This window comes from Rattus rattus, chromosome 7 (genome assembly GCF_011064425.1).
Source record: "Rattus rattus isolate New Zealand chromosome 7, Rrattus_CSIRO_v1, whole genome shotgun sequence".
Lineage (NCBI taxonomy): Eukaryota > Metazoa > Chordata > Mammalia > Rodentia > Muridae > Rattus > Rattus rattus.
This window is the reverse complement of record NC_046160.1, coordinates 30,021,137-30,031,056: the sequence shown is the minus strand read 5'-3', so window position 1 is coordinate 30,031,056 and position 9,920 is coordinate 30,021,137.

Sequence of the window (9,920 nt, the reverse complement as noted above, 5' to 3'; positions counted from 1 at the left end):
CAATGGAAGAAATTGATACATCAAAGAAAAGGATAACACTAAAATTTTCCTAACACAAAACATCCAAGAAACATGGGCTACCATGAAAGATCTAATGCAAGAATAATAGGAATAGAAGTTAAGACTCCCAGCTCCAAGACCCAGAAAATATTCTCAACAATATCATAGCAGAAAACTTTCCCAACCTTAAGAAAGAGATGGCTATAAACATACAAGAAGCATATAAAATTAGACTGGACTAGAAAAGAAAACCCTCCCAAAACAATATAATCAAAACACAAAATCTATAGAACAACAACAACAACAAAAAAAGACTACACACACACACACACACATCATCACCACCACCCCAGCAGCAGCAGCAGCAACAGCAGCACCACCACCACCACCACCACCACCATCATCATCATCATCATCATCATCATCATCATCATCATCATCATCAAAATAACAGGAAATAAGGATCACTAGTCGTTAATATCTCTCAAAATCAATGAACTCAAATTCCCAATAAAAAGACACAGGCTAACAAAACAGATGCAAAAATAGGATCCATCATTCTGTTGCATACAAGAAACAAACTTAAACCTAAAGATATACATTACCTCAGAGAAAATTTCTAGAATGAAAGTTTTCCAAGCAAACAGACCCAAGAAGCAAGCTATAGTAGCCATTCTAATATCTAATAAAATAGACTTTCAACGAAAATTAATTCAAAAAGACAGGGAAGGACACTTCATTCTCATCAAAGGAAAAATCTACTAAGATGATATCTCAAATCTGAACATCTATGCCTCAAACACAAAGGCACACACATTTGTAAAAGAAAAATTCCTAAAGCTTAAATCGCACATTAAACTTTAATCATTAATAGTGTGCGACTTCAACACCCCACTCTCACCAATTGTCAGGACATCCAGACAAAACTAAATAGAGAAATAATGAGATTAACAATTATTATGGATCCAATGGACCTAATAGACATCTATACAATATTTCTCCTATCTTAGTCAGGGTTTCTATTCCTGCAGAAAATAACCAAGAAGCAAGTTAGAAAGGAAAGGGTTTATTCAACTTACACTTCCACATTGCTGTTCATCATCAAAAGAAATCAGGACTGAAACTCAAGCAGGTCAGGAAGCAGGAGCTTATGTAGAGACCACCGAGGGATATTACTTACTGGCTTGCTTCCCCTGGCTTGCTCAGCTTGCTTCCTTATAGAACGAAAGACTACCAGCCCAGGGATGGCTCCACCCACAATGGGCCTTCCCACCCTCGATCACTGATTGGGAAAATGTCTTACAGGTGGGTCTCATAGAGGCACTTCCTCAAGAGAAGCTCATTTTTTCCGTGATAACTCCAGATTGTGTCAAGTTGACACAACCACCCCAAGACAAAAGAATATACCTTCATCCCAGTAGTTCATGGGTCCTTCTCCAAAATTGGCCATATAGTGTGTCACAAAGCAAGCCTCACCAGATATAAGAAAATTGAAATAATGTCTTGTACCTTATCAGACTATCATGGATTAAAACTGAATTTCCTCAACAACAGAAACACTGGAAAGCCTACACAGTCATGGAAATTGACCAACTTTCTTTGGGTCAGGGAAGAAATAAAGAAATTAAAGACTTTCTAGAATTCAATGTATAAGAAGACACAACATACCCAAACTTATCGGACACAATGAAAGCAGTGCTAAGAGGAAAGTGCATAGCACTAACTGCCTTCATAAAGAAATTAGAAAGTTCTCATATCAGCAATTTAAAGCTGTACCTGAAAAAAAACTGGAAAAAAATAAGAAGGAAGCACACTGAAGAGGAGTAAAGGGGAAGAAATAATAAAATCAGGGTTGAAATGAATCAGTTAGAAAAAAAGAAAAATACAAAAATCACCAAATCTAAGAGATGGTTCTTTGAGAAAATCAACAAGATATACAAGCTCTTATCCAACCTAACCAAGAGACAGAGAGACAGTATTGAAATAAACAAAATCAGTAATGAAAAGTGAGATATAACAACTGACATTGAAGAAATTCAAAGAATCCTTAGGTCTTAGTTCAAAAACTTGTACTCCACAACATTGGAAAAGGTTAACAAAATGGACAATTTTCTAGAAATTTACCACTTACCAATTAAAAGCAGGTAAACTATTTCACCAACCCCATAACCCCTAAAAAAACAGAGATGCAGTCATTAAAAGTCTCCCAGCCAAAAATAAGCAGAGGGCCAGATGGTTTCAGTGCAGAACTCTATCAGACTTTCAAAGAAGAGCTAGTTCCAATGCTCTTCAAACTGTTCCACAAAATAGAAATAGAAGGACCACTGTCAAGCTCATTCTATAAAGCCATAGTTACCTTGATATGTAAGCCACACAAAGATTCAACAAGAAAGAGAACTTCAGATCAAATTCTCTTATGAACATTGATGCAAAAATATTCAATAAAATATTTGCAAACTGAATCCAGGAACACATCAAAGATATCATCCATCAAGATTAAGTAGGCTTTATCCCAGGGATGCAGGGATGATCAAATATATGAAAATCCATCAATAATCCACCATATAAACAAACTGAAAGAAAAAACTACATGATTATTCAATAGATGCTCAAAAAGCCTTTGATAAAAATCTAACATTTCTTCATGTTAAGGGTATTAGAGAAATCAGGTATATAGGGCACATACCTAAATATAATCAAAGCAATATATAGCAAGCCAATAGCCAACATCAACCTAAATGGAAAAAAGAACTTAAAGCATTTTCACTAAAATCAGTGATAAGACAAGGGCTGTCCACACTCTCACTAACTATTCTACATAGTACTTAAAATTCTAGCCAGTTCAATAAGAAAACTAAAGGAGATCAAGGGGATCCAAGTTGGAAAGGAGAAAGTCAAAGTATCATTATTTTGGGATGATATGTTAGTGTCATAAGTGACCCACAGAATTTAACCAGCAAACTCCTACAGCTGATAAAAACCTTCAGCAAAGTAACTGGATACAAAATTAACTCAAAGAAATCAGTAGCCCTCCTTTATACAAATGATTAATTGGCCAAGAAAGAAATTAGGGAAACAACACCCCTTACAATAGTCATGAATAATGTAAAATATCTTGATATAACTCTAACCAATAAAGGGAAAGATTTGTATGACAAGATCTTTGAGTCCCTGAAGAAAGAAATTGAAGAAGATACCAGAATATAGAAAGATCTCTCATTGCTCATGGATCTGTAGCATTATCATGGCCACCTTACCAAAACAAACTACAAATTCAATTAAATTCCCATCAAAATTACAGCAGAATTTTTATAGACCTTGAAAAAGCAATTCTTGATTTCATATGGGAAAAAACTCAGGATAGCAAAAACAATCCTGAACAATAAAAGAACTTCAAGAGAAATCACCACCCCTGACCTTAAGCTATAGTACACAGTAATAGTGATAAAATCTTCCTAGTATTGGTACAGAAACAGACATGCTTATCAATGAAATCAAATCAAAACCCAGAAATAAACACATACACCTATAGACACTTGATTTTTGATAAAGAAGCCAAAACTGTACAGTGGAAGGTTAAAAGCATCTTCAACAAATAGTGATGGACTAACCCGATGTCTGAAAGAAGAATGAAAATATATCTATACTTATTACTTTGCACAAAACTCAAGTCCAAGTGAGTCAAGGACCTAAACATAAAACTAGATATACCAAATCTCATAGAAGAGAGGGTGGAAAATAGCCTGGAATTCATAGGTACAGAAGACAAGTTCCTAAACTGAATACCAATGACTCAGGCTCTTAGATCAATAATTGATAAATGGGACCTCATGAAGCTGCAAAGCCTTTATAAGACAAAAACTGTCAATAGGGCAAATTGGCAACCCACAGATTGGGAAAGGATCTTCACCAACCCTGTATCTGACAGAGAGCTGATACCCAAAATTTACAAAGAACCCAAGAACCCAAGTAATCAAATCCTCAATAGAGAAATATCACATGGCTCAAAAGCACATGAAGAAATTATGAAAATCCTTAGTTATCAGCTAAACTCAGATCAGAACAACCATGAGGCTCCCTCTTACATCCACCCAAAAGGCTAACATCTAAAGCTCATGAGACAGTGCATGCTAGCGAGGGTATGGAGCAAGGGGAACACTGCTCCACTGAAGACGTGAGTACAGACTTAAACAATCACTTTGGAAATCAATTTGATATTTTCTCAGAAAACTTGGATAGTTCTATCTTAAGACCCAGCTATACTACCACTGGCATATACCCAAAAGATGATCCTCTATCTGACAAGGACACCTGCTCTGTGATCGTAGCAGCTTTATTCCTAACAGCCAGAAACTAGAAACAACCTAGAGGTCCTTCAACTGAAGACTGGATTAAGGAAATGTGGTACATCTATACAATGGAATACTATTCAGCCATTAAAAACAAAGACATCGTGAGATTTGCAGACAAATGGATAGAACTTGAGAATATCATCTTGAGTACCAAAAGGTCATGCATGTTAGTATGTACTCACTTAGAATTGGATGTTAGCCATGAAATACAGGTACCATAGTATACTCAACAGACACAATGAAGCTGAACAAGAAGGAATGCACCACCAAGGATGCTTGAATCTCACTTACAAGTGGGGATAAAATAGTCATAAGAGACAATGGAAGGAGGGAACAGGGAGGAGGGATGGGATGGAAAATGTGAGGTTCAGGATCAGGAGAGATGGGTAGATGGCCGAGAAAATAAATGGAAATCTGTAACTGATAGAAGTGAAGAGGTGAGGGGCATCTCCAGGATAAGGGAGGCAGCCAAAAATCACCCTTAGCTGTGATACAGAACACATTGGGGATACAGAACCTGAAGAGGCTACTTTCTGTAGCCAGGCAGGAATCCCAGTGGAGTAACAGAGACTCCAACCCATCTCAAAACTTTCAACCACAAATTAATCCTGTTTAAAAGAAATGCAAGCCCAGGGAGGGAGCAGATACTGAGGGAATGGCCAATCAGTAATCGACCCACTTGAAACCCATCCCTCGGGCAGGCACCAATCCCTAACACTACTAATGATAGTCTGTAGGCTTTCAGGCAGGAGCATGCTGTCCTCTGAAAGAGTCCACAGAGCAACTGACTCAGATACAGGTGGCACCCATAGACAAACAGTGAATGGAGCTTGGGGACACGTAAGGTAAAATAGGAGGAAGGATTGTGGATTCCGAAGTGGATAGGAACTCCATAGAAAGACCATCAGAGTAAACTAACCTAGGCCTTTGGGGCTCTCAGAGTCTGAACCACTAACCAAAGAACATACAAGGGCTGGACCTAGACCTTCATGCTCATATGTAGCAGATGTGCAGCTTAACAACAACAACAACAAAAATTTGTAGGTCTGGAACAACTGAAATAGGGCTATTCCAAAGGCTGTTGCTTGTACATGGTATATGTTCTTCTAGCTGGGCTGCTTTGTCTTGTCCCAGTAGGAGATGAAGCATCTAGCCTGGCAGAATTGAAATGCCAGGTTGAGAGATACTCAAGGAGCCCTCTACCAGCTCTGGAGGAGAATGGGAGGGTGACATGGGGGAAGGATTGTTGGAAGGGGTGATTGGAAGGGAGCAGTGAGCAGGACGTAAAATGAATAAGTAAATAAAATAAAATTTAAAACAAACAAACAAAAAACAGTCACTTCTGGTGACACTATGGTTTCAGATCCATGATCACCTGTGAAAATCCAGTTGAGAGCCTGAGTTTTCTGATGTACAGGTCCAAAGGTCTAATTAAACAGGTCCTTTTTAACCCACAATGTTCACAATTTACAATGCAGCAAAAATTAATATATTGCTATACATAAGGAGATATCGATAGATAGCAATCAATCCCTAAACATAAAAAACTTCTCTGACCAAAAATTAATAAAATTAGATTGATAAGATATGCTTCCCCAAAGTCAAACAAACTTGGAATTTTTAAGACAAAACAATTATAGTTTGTTTGGTTTTTTTGTTGTTGTTGTTTTTGTTTTGTTTTGTTTGTTTTTGTTTTTGTTTTTTGCTGAAAACATTTTATGGAAGAAGGTTTTGGGTTGGTTTTGTTTCATTTGCTTTATATCATCTTGTCTTGTTTTTGAAGTACAGTTCCAGAAGGAGAGTCTGTCATAGCAGGGGAGGAATGTCAGCAAGCAGTAGGCAAAGGAGCAGCTCATGCACAAAGCTGAGAATGTAAGACAGGAAAGGATATAAACTTTCAAAATCCATCCAGTGACACAATCCATCCTGCAAGCCTATGTATCCTAATGGTCCCATAACCTCCCTTAAACACTGCCACCACCCCAGGGTTAAGTATTCAAAAATTACATGAGCCTATGTCAAACATCGTTTGGGGAGGGGTTCATTCACACAACCACAAATACTAAAGAGTTTTCAGTTCTTAGGACAAACCATAATTACAAGTCCTTAGGAATTAATGGCAATGTTGTATCTTGCTTACAATTAAGAAAATTGAATATTTAGTAACAATCACAGAGTAATTCTCTACCATTGATGAAATACATTTCCTTTATCAACAAAGATTTGTTTAAAATGCAGTGCATGTGAATTTGAGAATTAGTAGTAATTCAAAGGCAAATAAGAGAAAATATTTGAAATAAATGTAATTAAAACTTACAAATAACTGTTACAAAGCAATAAAATCCAGGATAAAATAGAAAACCAAGTAAATAGTATGAGTAGGGAATGCATAGGAAAAGAAACACAAGTGATAAATTTATAAATAAAATCTATCCAATCTCTTTTTAAACTATATTTTGTGTTTAAGTGGGTGCGACTGGGTGCTTTCACACACACACACACACACACACACACACACACACACACACACACACACACATGTATCAGCTATTAAGTGGGTACTAAGAACTGGACCCACACCCTCTGAAGGAACAGTAAGTGCTCTTAACCAATGAGCCATATCTCTAGTCTCTCCAATTTCTTTTATAACTAATACAAGGTTAATTAAAGTTGTATGATGCAGCTTCTCAATTTATTCCACACTGAGTATCTCTAGATACCTTCCCACACATTCTGCTGGTACACAGAGATGCTTCAACAGTTCAGAGTCCACAGTTCTTTCAGAGTTGTTCAGTTCCCAGCACCCACATAGGGTGGTTCACTGCCACCTATAACTCTAGCTCCAAGGGATACAACACCCCCTTCTGGCATCCATGGGCATCTGCATACACACAGGTATACATATCTGTTAAAAGAAGGATGATCTTGGAAACCATACTTAGTTGGTTTTGAATGAAAGGATATATTCCATTAAAAATGTTAAAAATCAGCTTCAATAACTTATGGTTTAAAGTTTGATTGCATAACTATCAAAGCACATTTTATTAGTGTACCCAGCACTTTATTCTTTAAGTAGTTTAAATATTTATTTTCTTAGAATTTATGGATTTAATTCTTCATTTTACCATTAGTAAAGAAAAATAAAATACATGCATTTATTTTTTCTGATATGAGACATCCGAAATTTCTTCATTTTTCTCTATTATAGGAGAAAACCTAATCATTTTATTTTTTGTTTAACTGAAAAATTCTTTCCTTTAATTTGAAAAAAACTACCATTATACTATGTAATCTAAGAATTATCTCTTTAAATATGTCTTTTTATATTTACTGATATTTTCTTTATGATCTAGAGTATAATTATTTACTTACATATTTTTAATTTAACTTTTCTTGGATATTTCATGTATTTACGTTTCAAATGTTATCCTTTTTCCTCCCTCTCACATACTCTCTCCCCTTGCTTCTATGAGGATGGTCCCACTCCCACCTCAATAACCTGGCATTAAGCTACACTGGGGAAACGAGCCTTTACAGGACCAAAGGCTTTTCCTCCTATTGATGCTGGACAATGTCATTCTCTGCTACATATGTGGCTGGAGTCATGGGTCCTCCCATGTGTACTCATTGGTTGGTGGTTTAGTCCCTGGAAGCTCTGGTGGGGTCTGGTTGGTTGATATTGTTGTTCTTCCTATGGTGTTGCAAACCCCTTCAGCTCCTTCAGTTTTTATCTTTAACTCTTCCGTTGGGGTCCCATTGTTCATTCCAATGGTTGGCTGCAAAAATCCTCATCTGTATCATTAGGGCTTTGTCAGAGACTCTCAGGAAACAGCTATATCAGGCTGCTGTGAGCAAGCACTTCTTGGTACCAGCAACAGTGACTGCATATGGGATGGATCCCTGAGTGAGACAGTCTCTGGATGACCTTTTCTTCAGTCCCTGCTCACTCTTTGTTCCTGAATTTCCTCCCATAAGTATTTTTGTTCTCCCTTCTAAGAATAAATGAAGCAAACACATTTTGGTCTTCCTTCTTCTTGGACTTCACATGATCTATGAATTGTTCTGTAGGTATTCTAAGCTTTTGGGCTTGGAATCCATTTATCAGTGAGTTTATACCATGTGTGTTCTTTTGGGACTGGGTTACCTCACTCAGGACAATATTTTATAGTTCCATCCATTTGCCTATGAATTTTATGTAGTCATGGTTTTTAATAGCTGAGTAGTATTCCATTGTGTAAATATATCACATTTTCTGTATCCATTCTTCTGTTGAAGGGCATCTGGGTTCTCTCCAGCTTCTGGCTATTATAAATAAGGCTGCTATGAACATAGTGGAACATGTGTCCTTGTTATAGGTTGGAACATCTTTTGGGTATATGCCCAAGAGAGGTATAGCTGGGTCCTCAGGTAGTACAATTTTCTGAGTAACTGCCAGACTGAGTTCCAGAGTGGTTATACCAGCTTTCAATCCCACCAACAATGAAGGAGTGTTCTTATTTCTCCACATCTTTGCCAGCACCTACTGTCACCTGAGTTTTTTATCTTAGCCATTCTGACTGGTGTGAGGTGGTATCTGTTTTGATTTGCATTTCCCTGATGACTAAGGATGTTGAACAGTTCTTTAGGTGCTTCTCAGCCATTCAGTATCCTCAATGAAGAATTCTTAGTTTAGCACTGTATGACATTTTTTCTTTACATTTTCTCATTAATTTTAATATTTATCATTAGTACTGATGTACAATCTGAGTCATAATTTGTTCAATATAGTATGCTCAATCTCTCAGGACGTTTGGGAAGGTTAACAAGTTGTCACTGTGTAAGTACACAGGTATAATAAGTTTTGTACAACTTCTTACATAACTTGCTATTTAGCAAATCACAAGTTGTCTCAAAGATTCATGCTTATAGGTAAACATTCACATATATCAAAAGGCATATCCTGAAGACATGAGCAAATTTATTTTCTAAATCACATAGCACCATATGACTAATAGTAAAAGTCTACTTCAAAGATAAGACAAAGAAAAAATAATCAATACAGTTCATAATAGATGTTAGCAGTCATTCTACTTATTGCAGATTCCTTCATGCCAGCCATCACCATTCTTTATAATATAAATAATTGACTGCTCTTTAAATAATAGCTCACCTTTGACTCTTATCTAATCATATATTATCAACTTTCTCAGTACAGTTCCTGGGGATTTCCATAGAAACCCTATCTACACATGGATCATAACTCTGAACTACTAAGACTTCATCTTCATAACCCATTGCAGGAGGTGGTGGTGGAGGTGGTGGTGGAGGTGGTGGAGGTGGTGGAGGTGGTGGAGGTGGTGGTGGTGGTGGAGGTGGTGGAGGGGGGTGGTGGTGGAGGTGGTGGTGGAGGTGGTGGTGGAGGTGGTGGAGGTGGTGGAGGTGGTGGAGGTGGTGGAGGTGGTGGAGGTGGTGGAGGTGGTGGAGCTGGTGGTGGAGGTGGTGGAGGTGGTGGTGGAGGTGGTGGTGGAGGTGGAGGTGGAGGTGGAGGTGGAGGTGGAGGTGGTGTGATGTCATGAAAATGCCATCTGT